Source organism: Ursus arctos, unplaced genomic scaffold (assembly GCF_023065955.2).
Source record: "Ursus arctos isolate Adak ecotype North America unplaced genomic scaffold, UrsArc2.0 scaffold_9, whole genome shotgun sequence".
Lineage (NCBI taxonomy): Eukaryota > Metazoa > Chordata > Mammalia > Carnivora > Ursidae > Ursus > Ursus arctos.
The window spans coordinates 35,789,917-35,810,110 of NW_026623111.1; the positions used below are offsets into that span (position 1 = coordinate 35,789,917).

General features: G+C 35.1%; 1 long non-coding RNA gene across 2 annotated transcripts in view; it reads left to right on the plus strand.

The window, feature by feature from the left end:
* Positions 1-20,194, plus strand: part of LOC125280968 (uncharacterized) — a 380,871-nt gene that overhangs the window by 88,042 nt on the left and 272,635 nt on the right. The window contains exon 1 of one of the 2 annotated variants that reach the window (XR_007187871.2): positions 18,115-18,224. The exons of the other annotated variant lie outside the window; for it this stretch is intronic. This is a non-coding gene — a long non-coding RNA (uncharacterized LOC125280968). Of the gene's footprint in view, positions 1-18,114; positions 18,225-20,194 lie in introns of those variants that run through there. 2 annotated transcript variants of the gene reach the window in all.

A 20,194-nucleotide genomic window follows, 5' to 3' on the forward strand; every position in this document is an offset into this window, starting at 1 on the left:
ACTTTATTGGCCTTCTTGCTCTTCCTCAAACATATCAAATTAGTTCCCACCTTAGATTTTTTTTTTTTAAAGATTTTATTTATTTATTTGACAGAGAGACAGCCAGCGAGAGAGGGAACACAAGCAGGGGGAGGGGGAGAGGAAGAAGCAGGCTCATAGTAGAGGAGCCTGACGTGGGGCTCGATCCCGTAACGCCGGGATCACGCCCTGAGCCGAAGGCAGACGCTTAACCGCTGTGCCACCCAGGCGCCCCTAGATTTTTTTTTTTAACTTGCTGTTACTTAAGCCTGAAAAATCTTCTTTCAGATAGTTACGTTTCTTGTATCATTCTTGTCTCTAATCAAACGTCATCAACTCAGAGAGGCCTTCATTGACCACTCCACCTAAAATGCAGTCTCCCATCACTCTTTATCCTTTTGCTTGGCTTTGTTTTTTTTTCTAAGTACTTATTGCTAACAGATGTATTACACAGATATTCTCAAATTTTTGTGTAGTTACACATTCCCTCCTTCCACTATAATATAAATGCTATGAGAATAGGGGCAACATTTCGATCACTCTTATAAAACCAGTGCCTAGAAATCACTTTGCAAAAGGTGCATACTGAAGAGATATATATAGTAATAAATGTAACTATTAAAAGGTGTTTCTTTAGTTAATAATGTAGAAGAAATTGCTTTATTTCATTTAATGAGCATATCAAGAAAACACACAAATTAGTGTATTTTTTATTGTGACAAAACTTAAAGTAGCAAAGTGGTAAAACAAACATAAAAAATCTCCAAATATTACTCAAATGTAATCAATAGATAGTGTTAGTTTTGTCATATTCATCTTGTCATATCAGATTGTTATTAAAGAAATTAGGAATGGTCAATTTATAGTCATTGCTGTTGTAGGAAATTTTTATAGTTCATTTGGTTCTTCTTTACAGTCTTATAGAAGTATAAAACTCAGTTATGATCTTAGTCTGTTATTTAATAAACCAATGACCTGGGACAAATCTTTTAATAATACTGAACTTAATTGGTTCATCTGTAAACTATGAATAATGACATCGGTCCTGCCTGTCACATAGGGTTATAGCAAGGTTCTATTTTAATCATGTATTTTGTTGCCTGGAAAGCATCTGTGATGATGAAAGGCAGTGTGATCTTAGGAAGAGTTCAGTTAAAATTGGGACAGGTGCCGTTTTCTGTCTTTAACATATCCATTGCTGTGACATAGTCCTCAAACTACCCCCAGAATTTAATACAAAAAGTAACATAATTGGAAATATTTGTATTATTAGTTCAAAAGATACTTTTCCTGGTGTGATAAAATATTAATATAGTGACCCTCATCAGATAATTAGCATGGAATGCATTATGCATTGCCCTTCAAGGACCTAAGAGGACTTGCAAATTTGATAGGAAGCCAGCTACTGAGAAAGTTTAGCTGAGGCAAGATCTATTAACATCTCTAGGGAGAAGTGGTTAAAGGCACCGTGACACTGCGCACAGCTGGGATGTTGTGTCACAGAGGAGTGGATCACAGAGTGGCAAAGAGTACCTGGGATTAGGACAAGAAGAAAGGATGACAAAAATGACTTAGACTTATTAAAAATTCGGTTAGAATGGGCCCGTCTCTATTTACTTCTGCTTGAGAAATCATTATTTTACATGGAGTCTACATATTTTAAAGACCTATTAAAGACTAATGGTGGTTGGTGTTCAAAATGGAAAAACAGCAGTCTCCCAGATTATATTTTATTTATGAGATCATTTGTACCTTTTCCTTCAGTTAGATGTGTTTAAACATAAAAAATACCCTTTAACACCATTTAAAGCTATGAAACAAAATGTGAAATTCAGGCATATGTATAAAATTTTAAATATAGTTTTATTTAGTAATGGCAGTAAATTCTGATATTTTCAATAAAATAAAAACTACCGCTAGGTTTGGAAGAGAATTACAAATAGGGTTATAGTTATGATACTATATAATATTTTTACTTTTGTGCATTTAAATCCATGTTCAGTCTTAAGCTCACTTATACATGTATATGCACATTTGAATATGTGCCATGGTATACTGTTTATGAAAAATGCAAATAATACATAAAGAAAAAATTGCCATTCATTTAACAATCTCCTGGACTTTAGTTTCAAACAGTCCTGAATTAGAGATAAGAATTCTAATGACGTAGAGCAGATCAGTGGTTGCCCAGGACTAGGGTTGACTGTTAAGGGGTAAGATGAGAATATGGTGCTTTTTTTGTGGTGATAGAGAAGTTTTGTGTCTTCATTGAGGTGATGGTTACGTGAATCAATGCTTCATTAGAACTATAGTATATCATACACACACACACACACACACACACACACACACTTACATGTAAGATGTATGTAAAAGCCTTAGAAATCTGAATAGAGTCTGAACTTGAGTTAATGGTATTGTACCAATGGCAATGTGTTATGAAAATGTAAGTAAGATATGATTATTGGGGAAAGCTAGCTGAAGATAACACAGTAATTCTCTTTACTATTTTTACAACTTCATATGAGTCAAATTATTTTAAAATAAAAAACGTTAGAAGAGAAAAAAATGAAAAGTTCTGAAATCAAATTGTTGCTTTATTCATTATTCATTTATGAATTTGGGCATACTATTATTCAGCTTCTTATCTAGGCCTCAGTTTCCTCATCTGTAAAATTAATAATATGTTTTATATTTTATAGTATTGCTATGATTAAATCTGATAGTATGTGTAAGTGCCCAATACTGTAGAGCGTAAAGTTGAAACTTAACCATTGAGTTCCCTAGTTCTTACTGTGGCTTGTTTGTTTGTCTGTTTGAGATTTATTTATTTCTTATTTAGAGAGAGAGAAAGAGTACAAAGGGGCGGGCCAAAGGGAAAGGAGAGAAAGAATCTCAGGCAGACTTCCTGCTGAGTGGGGAGCCCACCTTGGGGCTTGATCCCACGACTCTGAATTCATGACCTGAGCCAAAATCAAGAATTGGACACTTAACCAACTGAGCCACCCAAGCGCCTTTGTGGCTATTGGTTTTTAAGGTCTCAAGTGGGAAGGTCGCTCTAAAAGAGAGAAGAAATGGATGGCTATATCTCAAAGCATTGTCTGAACAAGGAGGTTATTCTCTGTATCTTGAAAAGGTCTTAGTCCTCTTAACTGTTTAGCTTCTACTTAGACCTTTCCAAACCCATAATGTCATGAATTGCCATGTCACCAATAAGGAATTAATTCTCACTGAGATTTTTTTTTTAAAAGATTTTATTTATTTATTTATTTATTTATTTATTTATTTATTTATTTGAGAGCACAGGCAGGGGGAGTGGCAGAGGAGAGGGAGAAGTAAGCTCCCTGCTCAGCAACCAGTGCAATGTGGGGCTTGATCCCAGGACCTTGAGATCATGACCTGAGCTGAAGGCAGACACTTAACTGACTTAGCCACCAAGCTCCCATCTCACTGAGTTTTTTACTCATATCTAAACAGCAGAGGCAGGGACCTAAACGTTATTGACTCATTTGCTTTTTAAGATTTATACTAATTTATTTAATTTATATTAGTTTATACTAATTATATTTATGCTACTTTATGCTATTTATACCATAGTAAATGCTATAATGCTTATAATGCTATAAGTATATTAACTTATACTAATTTATATTAATACTCATTTTAAACATTTCTTCAGTAGGCAATTATTAATATTCATCTATTACTGTTTTCCAGTCATAACTGATTACAGTCCATAAGTATTCAGCATTTTGGTCTTTTCCGATATCTAAAGGTAAGATAAACAAAATTGAAACTAAGTAATGCCCTACTCTGAAGTCCTGTCTCCCCAGCTAGATAATGCATCTTTTGAGGGTAAAGACTCCTTTTCCTTTTCTAGAAAGAAAAAAATAAACAAATCTAATGCAGCATCAACCTTCAATGGAAAGTGAAGAGGGATGATGCAAACATTTCTTCCCTCTTTGCAATGCTTTAATAACTCTTTCTGTGAGATTCTAGTTAAAAGAACATGTCACACACACACACACACACACACACACACACACACACACACACATATTACTCAGCCATAAAAAAGAACAAGAGCTTAACATTTGCAACAAACATGGATGGACTACAGGGTATTATGCTAAGTGAAATAAGTCAAACAAATTATCTCACTTATATGTGGAATCTAAAAAAAAACAAAACAAATGAACAAAGAAATAAATGAAAAGACAGACTCTTAAATATAGAGGACAAACTGGTGGTTGCCAAAGGGGAGGTAGGTGAGATCATGTGTAAAATAGATAAAGGGAATTAAGAGGTACAAACTTTTAGTTATGAAATAAGTCATGGAGATGAAAAGTATTAGCATAGGGAATATAGTCAAAAATATTGTAATAACTTTGCTCGGTAACAGATGGTGACTATGCTTATGGTGAGCACTGAGTGAAGTATAGGATTATGAAATATCATAGATGTCATACATCTAAAACTAATATAATATTATATGCTAATCATACATATATAAATATAGATATGAATATACATACAGAAGAACATGATTGTGGAAAGAGGTAGAGGAGAGGTTAGGAATGTGCCTTTCGTTTTTTGTTTGTTTTTTGTTTGTTTTTTGTTTTTAAAGATTTTATTTATTTATTTGACAGAGAGAGACAGCCAGCAAGAGAGGGAACACAAGCAGGGGGAGTGGGAGAGGAAGAAGCAGGCTCCTAGTGGAGGAGCCTGATGTGGGGCTCGATCCCAGAGCACTGGGATCAAGCCCTGAGCCGAAGGCAGAGGCTTAACGACTGCGCCACCCAGGCGCCCGTGGAATGTTCCTTTTGAAACAATGAAAACAGAAGATAAAATGAAAAGGGACAGAATATCAGAAAGGCATGATACTGTGCTCACTTTGTGACCATATTTCTGTAACATAGAACAAGGGAACATCGTGTGAAGCTCCAAAGGAATAAATTTAGGATGCATAAAAACATTTATTCTGACAGTGTGTACTAGGGCTAAAGTAGGCTTTACCGTGAGAGTTGGTGAAGCCTAAGAACAAACTGATTCACAAATGTTTTGGTAAATTATAATTTTCTACCTTCTAAATGATAGGCCTATATAAGGCTTATGTATCTTTTAAAAAAGCATTACATGAAGCATACAATACAGTTGATTTCAAATAACAAGAAGTAAATAATATATATAGGTAAATAAATTAGTAAACTTAGAGACTCACGTATTTGACACATTTATTGAGTGGCCTCTACTGAGTATCCTGTACCATTCCAGGAGCCTGAAGTTCCACAGTGCTTAAAGGAGCTTATATTTGAGTTGATAGAGAAAAGAAAAACAAAATAAGTAAAATATTTAGCAAATTAGATGATTAGATGTTCTGTGGTAAAAAATAAAGCAAGAAAGAGGGATGGGGTTGATGAAGATGTTCATTTGAAATAGAGTGTCTAGGAAAAATTACACCAAGGTGATATTTGCATAAAGATCTGAAGCAGGTGAAGGAATAATTTATGGAAACATCTGGACAAGGAGTATTCTAGACATTTGAGAAACAACTAAAAGACATTATGACTGAAGCAGAGTAATGGAGAGATGTGGGGGGAAGTAGCTGTTGAGGAGAGCAGAAAAGTAGGTAGGTCATTTTGAGGGGTAGTGCTTCTCAAGTTTTAATTTGCATGTAAATCACCTGGGTGTCATATTAAAATGAAGACTGTGATTTAGTAGGTCTAGAGAGTTTATATTCCATACAAACTTCCTTCCAAGTGATGCTGTTACTACCAGTCTGTAGATCACACTTTGAAGAACAAAAGACTGAGACTTGTGTGCCATTGTAAGGACTTTGGATTTACTTTGACTCTTATGGGTTGAAAAGTGCCCTCTGTCCCAATGAGAACAACAACAAAATATTCAGGTAATTCCCACTGCCTGTGCATACGACCTTATCTGGAAATAGGATCTTTGCAAATATCATCCTGTTAAACTAAGGTCACAGTAGATCGGAGAAGATAGGCATTAATCTAATGACTAATGTCCTTATAAAGAGGGAAATTTGGACAAAGACATACACAGTAGAGAAAGCCATGTAGAGAAGTGGGGAGAATTTGGAGTGATGCAGCTAAATGGGAGAGAACACTAGGGTTGCCAGCAGTCACCACAAACTAGGAAGAAATGAGGAATGATCTTCCCCTAGAGCCTTCAGAGAGAGGATGGCCCCCTTGATTACTTGATTTCAGACTTCTAGCCTCTCGAACTGTGACAGAATATGCTTCTGTTGGTTCAAGTCACCCAGTTTGTAGTCATTTGTTACAACAGCTTCAAGTAACTACTGCACTGAGTGAGGTGGAGGAATTTAAAGAGTGGCTTGATCTGACTTATATTTTAAAGGGTTCATTCTGGCTGCAGAGATGAGAATAGGTTGAAGGGAGTGTGGGCAGCACAGAGTCCAGGGAGACCAGTTAGGAAGCTGTAGCAGGAAACATAACTGGTTATGGAGACATCAGGTTGGAATCCATGTGGTAGCGATGGTGGTGAGACATGAACACGCTCCACATCTATTCTGAAGCCAGTATTGACAGGATTTTCAGGCAGTGTGGATTGTAAAAGAACTAGGGGAGTTAAAGATAAAACCAAGGTTGGGGGCTTAACTAGAAGGATGGAGCTTGTTCACAGAAATAGGGAAAATAGTAGAGATTAAGAGCTGTGTTGGATATGTTATTTTGAGGTGTCTCTTATGCCAAGTGGAGATGGTAGGTAGGCAAAGTGGTGTGTGTTTGGAGTCCAGTGCAGAGGTGTCAGCTGGAGATATAACTGATATGAATTATAAAGACAAAAACACCATGTTTGTGAAAGCCCCTACATTTTGAGATCAACATCAGGAAGGACAGTTATGCTTTCAAAATATGACCTTAAGTTCCACTTGTCATAAATTACTCTGGGCCTTATATCTGACCTGTGATAGTTCTAACATTGGTTGTAAAGACTACCAAGAAGGAGTCAGGAGATGGATGTTTTTCTTCTTAGGGCTTGTTATGAACAGAATTTTGTCCTCTTCCAAATTCATATGTTCAGCCCAACCCCAAATGTTCTGATATTTGGATATGGAAACTTTGGACAATAATTAGTTTTATTTTTCATTTTATTTTATTTTATTTTTACTCTTCTTAATCTTTACTTGTTTTCTCACAAGAAAAGAAATAATCTGTATGTCTAAACTGAGAGTTTTGCCAGTGGTCATTACCTGTGTTTTCATTTGTGCATCCTCTGTTTAAAGAATTGCTTCTGATATATTTTTTTTATTATTATATTTAGTTAACCACTGTATAGTACATCATTAGTTTTAGATGAGGTCATATGAATGGGCTTTCATGATTTGATTGGTTCCCTTATAAGAAGATCCCTCTCCTCCTCCCCACCCTCTTCCAGTCCCTACAATGTGAGGACACAGTGAGAAGGTGGTCATCTGCAGGCCAGGAGGAGAGCTGTGACCAGAACTGGACCAGGCTGTCACCCTGATCTCAGGCTTCCAGCCTCCAGAACTGTGAGAAAAAATATTTCTCTTGTTTAAGCCACCCAGGCTGATATCATGGCAGCCTAAGCTAAGACAGAGATCTTTTCCTTATAAACTCTCAATTTTCTGTATCTTTAAAGCTTCCGAGATAAAAAATCAGCCTAACAGGGATATTCATTATTTTTTTGCTAGCCTTGAATTTGATGCCTCACTGCAAAAAACATAACAACATAACCTCGCTTAAGTTTTTGTGAGTGATATTTAAAAAGATCACACTGGCTCAAGAATGTACAAACTCATTATTTAGTACTTCTGACAAAAGTCAGTCACTCAAATGTGGACCTTTTGTTCCCCAGACTTGTGGAAGCAGCAGGAATTATGTTGAATGCACTAAATATCACCTAGCATCTACTTTGATCACATATATTTTTTGTTTTTGTCTTAGAAAGAGACATTCACCTCAGAAGCATGTTACTGTCAGGAATTATGTACAGATGGAGTAATATAGTAATTCTTTTCATCAACACTTTCAGAAAAATCCTGTGCACTGGTGGGGACAGGAAGGTGGGGTAGAGGAGATGTGTAGATGTCTAGCACTACTTGTGGCTGGGAAGATGTTTGTCTTCAGTAATAGAAAATCCATTGTTACTGCAAAGATCTCTAATAGCTTTTTTTAAAATGAAAACTGTCATTTTGATCTCTACCTGCCTGGATCTTTGTGTCACTTGGTCCAAAACTCTGACAGGGAAAAGAAACATGTTTATCCAATTGCACTAGCCCTAATATAAGCAGAGAAGGGATAAAACCCATCTATATTGAAATGGGCAACTAATTCCCAATGACAAAGCTATAGCTGTAGTCCTGGATTTCTTGTCCATTGCCAAGAGGAAAAACAAAAAAAGGTATAATCTCACTCAATTCAATTAGACTGTGTTGAACAGCAGAAATTCTACTTGTGGGAATTATTTTTCTAGGCATGGGGGATTTGCCCTTCTGAGGAATGAAGTATTGCTGAGGCTGACAAAAATGATGTTATCACCGTTTACCTACTTGTCATTACCAAGTTAAAAGGTAGCATTCTTGCATTGTATAATATATACTTAATAAGTCAGCTACTGTACATAGATTTTATGATCTCATGTAGCCTATATGAAAACTGGACTATGCATTTGCATAGTGTCATCTATAGAGTGTCTGCTCATCATAATGGGATTTATTTATTTTACACCAGCAAATTATATGTGGTAAACCTCCAACTATGTCTGGTTTAACATAGTGTGCTGATATTATATATTATTCTGATTGTATTTCAGTTAACTCTCCTACAGCTGATGCTACATTATCGTACTGATAACACATCAGTGCTATTTCCTACACCTCCTACATCAGTTCAATCATATCTATTTATTTTGAAAGTTTTTGTTTACATTAGCTCCCTCTGAGGCTACGCTTTAATCAGATAAGATTCTTTATTTCATCCTATGCCAATGATTATCAAGATTCTCTACATTTGAGTGCCTGGGTGGCTCAGTTGGTTAAGTGTCTGCCTTCGACTCAGGTCATGATCTTGGGGTCCTGGGATCAAATCCTGCATCAGGCTCCCTGCTCGGAGGAGGGTCAGCTTTTCCCTCTCTCCCTGCTCATTCTCTCTCTCTCAAATAAATAAATAAATAAATAAATAAAATCTTTTAAAAAAGATTCTCTACATTTAATTATTTCTGTATAGAGATTTAAGCCAGCATAGTTCCTGTCTTCCAATTCTGTGCATCTCAAAAGTGTGATCCCTGGATCATTAGCACTACTGTTACCAGGGATTTGTTGAAAATGCAAATTATTAAGTGTATCACAGACCTACTTAATCTGATGTGAGGCCCAGGTTTCCACGTTTTTACAAGCCTTCCAAGTGATTCTGAAGCATGCTAAAGTTTGAGAACCTCTGTTGTAGTTGGTTCAATCATCAAAGAAATAGCATAGGCATGCATGTATGCATCTTATGAAGCTTAATACTTTTAGATTTTCTAAAGAGAATGCATTGAGAAACAGGTCTATCTTAGGTCCCATTAAATAGTATTATTAAATATTAAAATGCTTCCTTTGTATGAAGTTATTGCCAGTCTATTCCAAGGGGTATATATACTATGATAAACTTGAGCAAGTCTCACATATACTAAGAAATAATCCAACATCTTAAGAAACAAATTTGCAGTGATTTGGAAGCTTTTCTCTGTCTTGTGCTTAAGATATATATATTTGAAAACATACATGAAAAACAAATAAATGATTTAAACATTCAGTTAGTTTTTATATTAAATCAACATATGGCCACAGTTACAATCATGAACCTAATTGTGAGCCTAATGGAACTTTATTTTTTTCCCTTTCTCTTTTGCACCTGTATAATGGACGTGACCCTTAACAGCTCTCTCAATAATGAGCCCTTCTATTCATTTAATCATCAACGCTCAGAAAAGCTCTGTGAAATTGTAGGTATTACTGACCGATTCTTCCAGGGGTTTGTTGCCTATGTGATACTTAGAGAGTTACAGTTACTTCTTGGGAGGGTCATTGAGTACTTTGAAGCCCATAGTTTAAAAGAGGATATTTTTTTTTTCATTAAAGAAAAACTATGGCAGGAGAAGAATTGAAAGTAAATGCAGTCAGAACCTTACAACAGAGGAAGAGCAGGGTCACCCGGCCAGTGGGTGGCACAGGTGGGTCCGATGGCGCAGCGTGGTCTGCCCTTTCCCTTGGTTTCCAGCTTGCTGACATGCTTGCTTTGTCTGGTAAAAATCTCCTTGGGGTGGGAGTGGGGGGATCTGGCTTCAACTGTTCCTGCTCAGTTATGGGTCTCCTGTGCCATATGATCTCACTAGGCCCTCTGGAATAATAAACTTTCAATCTTACCTCACACTGTGAATAACTGAGTATCATATGGTGGTAGTAATTAGGAAAAATGACTCAAACACTTCCAAAATTTGCGAAGTATTTATTGTCAGTTTGGGGACCCCTGCTCTTTAAGTGTTTTGAAATACTTTTTAAAGCACCTCTTCTCTCTGGCTATTGAGTTGTGACAAGCTTTCTGTTTTACTTTTTTTTTTTTTAAGAAGTTTGGATGAGTGATAAAACTATATTAATATGACAAGTTTTTATTCAAAACATTTAATGGTTTTTAACTACAAAAGTAGCAATTTCAGGTTCTGTTTAATATATCAGGAGAATAAGAGCTCAATTTAGAAATGAAGATATATTATAGAAAAAACAAATTTTGTATATTTCTGGTATACTTGAGATTGTGTCTGACATCTATACCCATCACTATATTCATTTTAAAATTTATTGTTATTCTGTTTGTATAAAGTATTGTCATCCATAGTGTGGCCAGTTTTTTTTTTTTTCTCTATCTATAGGAAATTGGATAAGAAATGGACTTAATCATTGTTAAAGAAATTAGGTCATAATTAATAACCAAAAAAACACTAGTTATCAAGATGATTTATTTTCAGCTTAAGTTGAAAGATTCTTGAATTTTGAGAAATTTTTTCAAACTATAATAACGTCTTTTGAGGATTTAAAATATTTTATTCTTAGCATCTGTAGATTGTTCTATTATTTTTACCTCTTCCAGGTGTTATTCTATGATTTAGAATTTCTCTGTTCTCAATCAAATGCAAACAAAACAAAACAAAAAACAAAACCCTGTCTTAGCTTCCTATAAGTAACAGCACTGGAAAATTAAAACTAATAAAAACCAGTACTCTCAGGGAACTAAGACACCTATTTGGAGACATAGAGGAGACTACCAGACTGTTCCATCTTTAAAGATTCAGTTCAAATGTCACCATCCACATGAATGTCTCCCTGATTGTGAGAGAATATTTTGTCTTTACCAGTGTGGTAGCAATACTGCATCAGAGCATTGAAAATCAGCTACTTGTATTCATGTAACCACCCTTCTGTGAACCTTTCAGGGCAGGATCTGTGTTTTCTGATTCCTTTTTTTTTTTTTTTTTTTTTAAGCTGCAAGTAGTAGTCGACATGGCCTTTGTGCAGAAAGGTGTGATGAAAACATGTTTGTAAACATGATCTTAAATGTACACATGAATAAAGCAAAATTAGACACATTGCACAGGTAAGCATTGCCTGTGATGTTGGAAATAGCATGTTAAAAGGTTATCATATAATCAGAACCTTCTAGAATTGAAAGTATCTTGGAGACAATTTCTTTCAACTAGCTTGGATTCCCCAGATAAAGAAATGGAGGTTTAGAGTGGATAAATGATTTTCCGTATGATGCAAATTTAGTTGTTGGCATGTTTTGTGTTCCTTAACACATAAACTATTTAGTTAATGGTAAGGCAGTTATATCAGATACATTATTAGATAATATGCAATTAAAAATTATTAGGTTAATAATACTTTAATAAATTTTACTTAAAAGCAGTATATTGTTCTACTTAACACAGTCTTTCCTTTCTTAAATATGCCTCTTTTGTACAAGTAGAGTCCTATTTTTGCTTTGGCTTCAAACTCATCAAAGCTGGTTTAGATGATGACATCTTACATATAAAATGGGAGGAAGGAGGGAGTGTGCCTGTGTGCACACAGAAGTGTATGTGTGACTGTATACTTTGGATAACCTTTTAGGAAATGCCTAAGGCATAGTTTGTAACATCACAAAAAAAAATCAATGCAACAGACAGCATAGGAATTGGTATTATGTGTATCAGAGCCATATGAGTCCAAGAGGGTGGACAAAGAGGGTTATCATTGCAAGCTACTGCCCAGCAGGATGGCTTTTACAAGGGTATGGATGACACAGTTCTTTTCTTCTCCTGTGAACAAAGAGCTTGTCACCTCCCCAGCACATTCATTCTCCCCTGCATGGATTTATGTGGCCCATGCTGACTTTCAGACCTTAACCTGTAAAAATTCCCTTTGGAAATACCTTTCATTTAGATTATTTTTGAGAGAAGCTTGCAAAGGTGAATTTAATAGTGAGTCACAGTCATTGTAACAGCTTACTCTTCCTTTTATATAAGAGTGATGTCTTGTCTTGAAAAGCTATGTGCTTAAATCATTTTGGCTTTGTCTTTCTCTTAATTATCATGTGTTCAATATTCATTAGAAAGCATATTTTCTATTAATGTTTTTTTACTGAGAGTTTTGAGCGAGCATTTTCGACAGCTTTCCAAATCCAAGTGAGTATCTTAAATACATCTATTCACTTACTCAGTTTTCCTTGAGGTCCAACAAGTTGCCAGATATTGTCATATCCTTGATATATATGTATGTGAACCCCTATAGATGTTAATAAAGTTTGAGCTGCGTTGAATATTGCCATTAGAAGTTTTCAGATGGCTAAAGTTTTCTTTCCTTCCCTTTCCTTCCTTCCTTCCTTCCTTCCTTCCTTCCTTCCTTCCTTCCTTCCTTCCTTCTTTCTCTTTCTTCTTTCTTTCTCTCTTTCTCTCTCCCTTCCCTTCCTCCCCATCCATCCCTTCCTTCCCTTCCTTTTTTAACTACTTCCTAGATGGCATAGTGAACTTCCATCAGGGGGCCCATAATGCCAGATTGTTCTCTTGGTGACTTTAGCCACTACAGATGATCATTGCCTTGTTCTGTTAATTTGTCAGGCACTGCAAAATCATGTTGGTTTTTTTTTTATTTAAGATTTTATTTATTTATTTGACAGACCACAAGCAGGGAGAATAGCAGGCAGAGGGAGAGGGGGAAGGAGGCCCCCTATTGAGCAGGGAGTCTGATGCAGGGCTCAGTCCCAGGACCCTGAGATCATGACCTGAACCAAAGGCAGACGCTTAATCAACTGAGCCACCTAGGTACCCCCAAAGTCATGTTATTCTAATTATATCATTCCTTCTTCATTTATTAGTTGGGCTACTTTTATAAACAAAAACTTGCCCTCATCAAATTTTGATTATCCTTAGGTACATATTTTCCTTTTTCTCTCTTTTTCTTTAAAGATTTTATTCATTAGAGAGAGGGGGGGAGCATGATCTAGGGGAGAGGAGGAAGGGCAGACGGGAGACGGGGGAGGCAGACTTCCTGCTGAGCAGAGAGACCAACCCTGGGCCCCATCCCAGGACTCCATCCAAGGACCTGAGATACCTGAACCAAAGGCAGAGGCTTAACTGACAGCCACTCAGGCACCCCCTCTTAGGTATGCTTTTCCAGAGAAAAGACAGTGTTTTGTGTTTTGTTTTCACTCTTTCATTTTCTAGTTTTCACAATAATAATTTGGTTCCCCCGCATCTTTTGAATTTGATCACTATGTTAACTCATTGCATTTATTATCTTTTTGTTCCCCAAATAGTTTTATCTGGCCCAGTAGGTCCTTTGGCAGACCCTAGTTGTCTTTAATGGATTCCTTAATTTCTTGTATGACAAGATATGGAAGACTGATTTTATATCTATCTTTATCAGATCAAAAATCTGCCATCTCTCCTAAGAAATGTGGTTTCTTTTAGTGAGAAATTGTACTTACTAATGAAAATCTGGATACTAGTATGTATTCATTGCTACTGAGGGGCCATGTTTCTAGGCATTTTCCATAAACACACAGCTATATGGTATGCATGTGTATATATATGTAATGTATTATATATACAGTGTTTCTCTCTCTCTCTAAATAATATAAAATATATTTATAAAATAAAACATTATTAATTTATACTTTTATTTCTAATTCTGATTTCTGATTTAGGAAAATAAGATTTTTATTCAACTTACTCATCTAAAAATTGTGTCTAATTTCTTCTAAGACAAAAGACTGTGTTTTTAATGTTACCAACATAAATTCTCATTTGCTTGATCCCACCCTACACCAACAAACATTCTCAGAGTACATTACCAATATTACCACCAAATATATAATTACTAAAAATATTTTAAGTTTATTTTCTGATTCTTTCAGTTCCTACTAAAGGGTATACCCCACTAAGGATAGACAATCAAATTACCATGTCTTAAAATTAATTGGAATATTTTTTCTCCTTGAACTCTCTGCCACCAACTATTCAGGTTCACTTGTTTCACATTATTCTCGGTTTTTAGGAACTGTTTCTTTACATATTTCATTTTATAATTAAGTGGGATATTTACATTGTTCTTACCTAAAATTTGTAAACAGTATTTATTCAAAGAAATGTAGTTCCTGTCTTCACAATCCCTCTACCCCATTCTCTTTCTCTCATTATATGTAAATACTTAAACAAATTATGGCTTATCCATTTGCATTTTTTAATATTAGCAATTAGTCACATACCTTGTTATTCTTACTTTGAGATAAATTGTAGCACATTGCATGTGTCTGTATCTTGCATTTTTATTTAAAAATATATAGAGAGAGATCACCACACAGTTCTGTTTGGAGGAATTCCTCATTGCTTTTTCAGCTACATAGTACTGCATGTTGTAGATATACATAGTTTATTCAGTTAGTTCCCTATGATGGATATTTCATTTGTTTGCCATTTTTTTTTCAGTTACTTGTTGAATGATGGGAAAAAATTCTCGAATAGATTGGACTATTATTTAGTCTCTAGAGCTTTCACATTACTGGAGAATCAGATGAAAGAGGGTCATGTTCAACAGTTTTCAAGAGTATAATGACTAAAGCATACATTGTAGGAAACCCCACAGAACAAATGACATGAATTCTTCAACCACAAGGGCAAAAATGTGAGGAAAAATAAGATGGAGACATAGATTAAAAGAGGATTAAGAGATATTTAGTAATTCTAATGTATGAACCTTATTTTGGATCCCAATTAAACTTACAAGAAACAATTTTTAATGATTTTAAGTGTAGTTATATTTAATGATTTTAGGTATAATAATATTGTAGTTATGTTATACATCTTAGTGATACATGCTGAATATTTACTGATGAGATAAAATATCTGAGATTTGTTTCAAAATCATCTCGGGAGGGTGGAGGTCAGTGACAATATAGATGAAGCAAGATTAGCCCTGACTTGACAAATACTGATGCTGGCCGATGAGTGTATGGTGGCCCATTCTCTTGTTCTTTATGTCTTTTAAATTATCTATATAAATTGTTAAAAATTCAAGTAACCTTAGTTAATCAGACATTGCTTTCCAGGACAAAGTTGTCTTAAAATATAGATATATAGTATAATTTTCTCTAAGGATTCTGAAAATCTAAAGTTAACAAAATTATTGGCTTTTAAAATATAAAAATCTGGTTTAATGCATTGTTTACATGCAGGAACATCTATTTTATCTTCTGGATATTATAATGAATGAAGTGTAAAACAAAGGAAAAGTTAACAAATAGGGAACATGGAAATAAGAATAAAGATAAATTCCAAAATAACATTTTCATAGGTTCTTTCACCTTTGATCATGATTTCTCCTTCCATTGGAGGAAAAAAACAATGTGTGCTATGAAAGTCATGTCTTGTATAAATTCTGGAAGCCCTAGATGACTTTGAATCTTCATCTAGGTAGAGCAACTCAACTGTAGTAGGCATACTCAAAAAAAGGATGACTGAAAAGTTAAAGGAAAAAATATGTAGAGAAGGGAGAGTATATATCACATAGTGATGTAATATAGTCCATCAATGACTTTTAAAGGACCTACCCTGGAATGTTGGGTGATTTGCACAAATATTTAAGTAACTGTAGTATCAGTATTTGAGAGGCTAGGAATTGCATAGTTTCCAAGGCCTTTATCAGAACATCATGAAGCAGAGATGAATAATGAAGGTGGAAATATGGTTTCAGTTTGGTAACTGAAAAATTGTTTTCCTGTTCTTCCAGATCATGCATAGTTTCTTTTAATGGTGATTATAGGTTGTTTACTATTTAAAATAAGGTCATTTACGCTTTGAAATTTTACCTATCAGTAAACAAAAGGGAGAGGCAGGAATCAGAAATTATGGAGTTTGTGGGTTGAACTCCAAGATCCACAGATATGGGGAACCTGTTTGATTTTATATGCCATTCTGTTCTCCACATACAACATATGGCAGACCTGCAGAAAGTTCTGTTGCCTAAGTGAATGTGTGCATAAATGAGAGTGGAAACTAGGTGAAGGAAACAAATAAGCAAAAACAAATAAATAGATGCAAGCATTAGTTTCCTGACCAGCCCTTCTTTTGTTAATGTAGGTCCCATTGCATAAATGCTCATTAATATTCTCAGAGTGGTTTACCCCCTGTGACCTTGATTTTCAATACTTTTTAACTCTCCCTTCCTTTGCAGAACACTCAGTGAGTGAAGCACTTCTTGAATCATGTTTGCTCGGTTTAACATTCACAGAGGCAAATTTAGCTTAATCACTTCCTTATTCATTTATCCTGTGATTTTTTTTTTTCTATTTAGAATGTGACTTTGAGAATTTTGTAATTATATAGTGAGATGTAGTTAGGCAGTCAGTTGAAGATGGTATTTAAATACATACCTCTCTATTTATATAGAAGTATCTTCTTGAGTCAGGTGAGAAAATAAATTCAGAATAACCATATTTAAATTTTTGGGCAATACAAGTATAGAAAGACTTTTTATGGAAAGTGAACCTAGAAATTTTTGGAGGTAGCTTAGTTATAACAATAGCACTTCTAGGGGCGCTTTGGTGGCTCAGTCCATTAAGTGGCCAACTCTTGATTTCAGCTCAGGCCATCATCTCAGGCTCCTGGGATTGAGCCCAACATCTGGCTCTGCACTCAACAGGGAGTCTGCTTGAGATTCTCTCCCCCTCTCCCTCTGCGCCAGCCTGCGCTCACACTTTCTGTCTCCGTCAAATAAATAAATAAAATCTTAAAAATAAAACAGTAGCACTTCTAGAACCTTAAATCAGGTTTCACCACTACAAATGACGCTCTATAAGCCAGACAGAGCCTATAAATATATAGTGAGAAAGTATCTTCCCATGTTCTGAGAAGTCTGTTATAAAGTAAAAACTAAAAAAACCCAATAATTTCTAGATACTGAAGTTATTGAAATTACATCTGTTGAAAAAGAGGAGGGAGATAGCAGTTTCTTATTTAATATTAAAGCCATATTCATATATTCATTCAGCAAATATTTACTGGGTATATACTATGTGGCAGGTAGTTTTCAAGATGCTGGAGGTACAGTGGTGAGCAAGATAAACAAGGTCCTTGCTGTAATTTTAATGTGATTTGAATTTTGGTTTATAAGATTTGGTGGGGTGGAGACAGACAAATAAATGTAATTTCAGGTAGTGAGTGTTATGTTTAAAACAGAGTGGAATAAATGACAAAGACAGATTGGGGTAGATACTGACAAATCGCTTTCAGTAGAGGACCCAATGAAGGATATCTCTGAGGATTTTTTTTTAAGCTGGGGTCTTAGGAGATAAGGGTTTCCCCATTTAAAGATGCAGGGAAGCAGCTGTTGACTGGAAAGTGAGTGAGGTTGAGCAAGTGCTCTGCTTCAGAGCTTTTGCAGTTGTTCTTTCGTCTGTCTGTAAATGATTTGAGATTTGAGAGTGGACAGGATTCCAGCATGAAGAGTCTTAGAAATGGTGAAGAGTCTTGTTTTTATTTAGAATCTGAGGGCATGTTGTTGAAGAATTTTAAGACAGTGATTTGAGCTACTTTTTATTTTTCAGAGACCATTTACCCCTCTGTGTGGAAAGTGGATTGAATGGACTTGGTGAAAACAGGGAAATGAGAAAGGAGGCCATTTTATTGACAAGGTGAGAGAAGAGGGATAGCCGCTTAGAGTGAACTAGACATCTTCTGCATATATTTTGGAGATAGAGCAAAATGTATTTGTAAATTGATTCTATTGGGATCAGGGTTGGGGACGTTGCTTGAGGCAGTGTGATACACACACGTTTCTGAATTGCATTGTGTGATGAAGCTATTGACAAATAGTTGTTAGAATGAGTTTATAATCAATATTATAGTGGCAGCTCTTATTATGGAAAAATGCATTTATCTGCAATAAGATAGGCAATATGGGAATATTACTGGTTCCCTTGAAACTAAATTCCGTGTTACTGTCCCACCCCAATTGAATTTCAATTAAACATTTTCAAGTTTCTACTACGTCTAAGACCCTGCTCTAAATGATGCGAAGATTGCCAGCTAACAATCATTAATATTTTCAATGTGACATAGGCTGTTTTAAATTCTTTACCTGTTAACTCACATGATGCTATATGCCTTAGACATTTGTACCATTATTATTGCCCCTGGTTATATATGAAGGAACTGAAATGTGGAAAAGTTAAGAGAACTTCCAGAAACCCTCAGCTGTAAGTGGTGGAGCCAGAACTTAACCTAGACAATTTGTCGCTCACGCATGGCACAATAATGCCTCTCACATAACAAGATTAAGATAGCCCACATTTACATTATGCTTCAAAACTGTTCTATATGTATTAATTTAGAATCTCTCATTTTATTCTCATCTAATCTTGTTAATAGCCAGAACATATCTGTGTGTGTGGGATTTCATTTGGCAAGCTAATGTTTTTTGATTTCCTACTCTGTAATGATTGTTGCAAGTACCAGGGATGAAATGTTCCAGCCCTCGAGAAATCTTAACATTCTGGGCCTGAATTTCCTCTATTGATTATGTAAAATTAGCATGGTATAATCTCCTCAGATTTCCCTTTTTTGAACTATAAAATAGATGATATATTAAATGTTATTATTGACTAATTTATAGATAGAAACTGATTTTTAACAAGACTAAATTAGCTGGTTAAGCAAAGTAGCCGGATACAAGATCAAAGACAAAGATTAGTAACTTTTCTTATGAATCGCAACAAGCAAATTAGAATATGCAATAATAAGGAGAGTATTACTTAATTTCTTTCACTTTAGTAACAGAAACTCTCAAAATTCAGCAAATGGATAGCCTAAAAATCCCAGCAGTTTTAATATACTATTATGGAGAAAGTTTTCAAATGTTAGTAAAGGGCACAAGAAAAGACTGAATAAATGGAAATCTTTACTGTGTTTACAAAAGGGAAAGCTCAACATTGTAAAGATCAAGATGCTGATTCTCCCTAAATTTATCTATGTTGTAGTTTCAGTTATGATTGTTAAAAGAATCAACAAAGTTTTAAAAAATACATATCGAAGCATAAGACTAGCAATGAAAACAATTTAAAAAGAACAAAGAAGAGTGGTTTGTTCTGTCAGATAGCAATGGATCATAAAGCTGTGGAAATTAATAGTGTGGAATCTTGGTTCATGAGTGAATAAGTAATAATAAAAAGTCTAGATATAAGTATATGTATACATGTATGAATATATATTTCTATGATTTTTTTGTATTCATAATTTTATTCGTATTTTCATAGTTTATTCACTGAGCTCAAGTAAGAGATACACATACACACACCAAAATTAATGGGAAAAAAATACAGTTCAATAAATGTTGAGAAGGCTATTATTATAACGTAAAAGTATAATAATATAAAATTAATTCATACCTCATACCATTTAAAACTAAAAATCTAAATACATTTTGAGATTAAGGCAGCAAACAACAAAAGATAATTAGGAACATGCAGATTAAAACAGGAATGCCCTTAATCTTAGAAAAATATAAACTGTTAATAGGAACAATAGTTTGTAGACCTGTGGGAAAAAGGGTTCTCACACTCTAAAGAGGGAATGTAAATTGAATCAGGCATTTTAGAAGGCAATG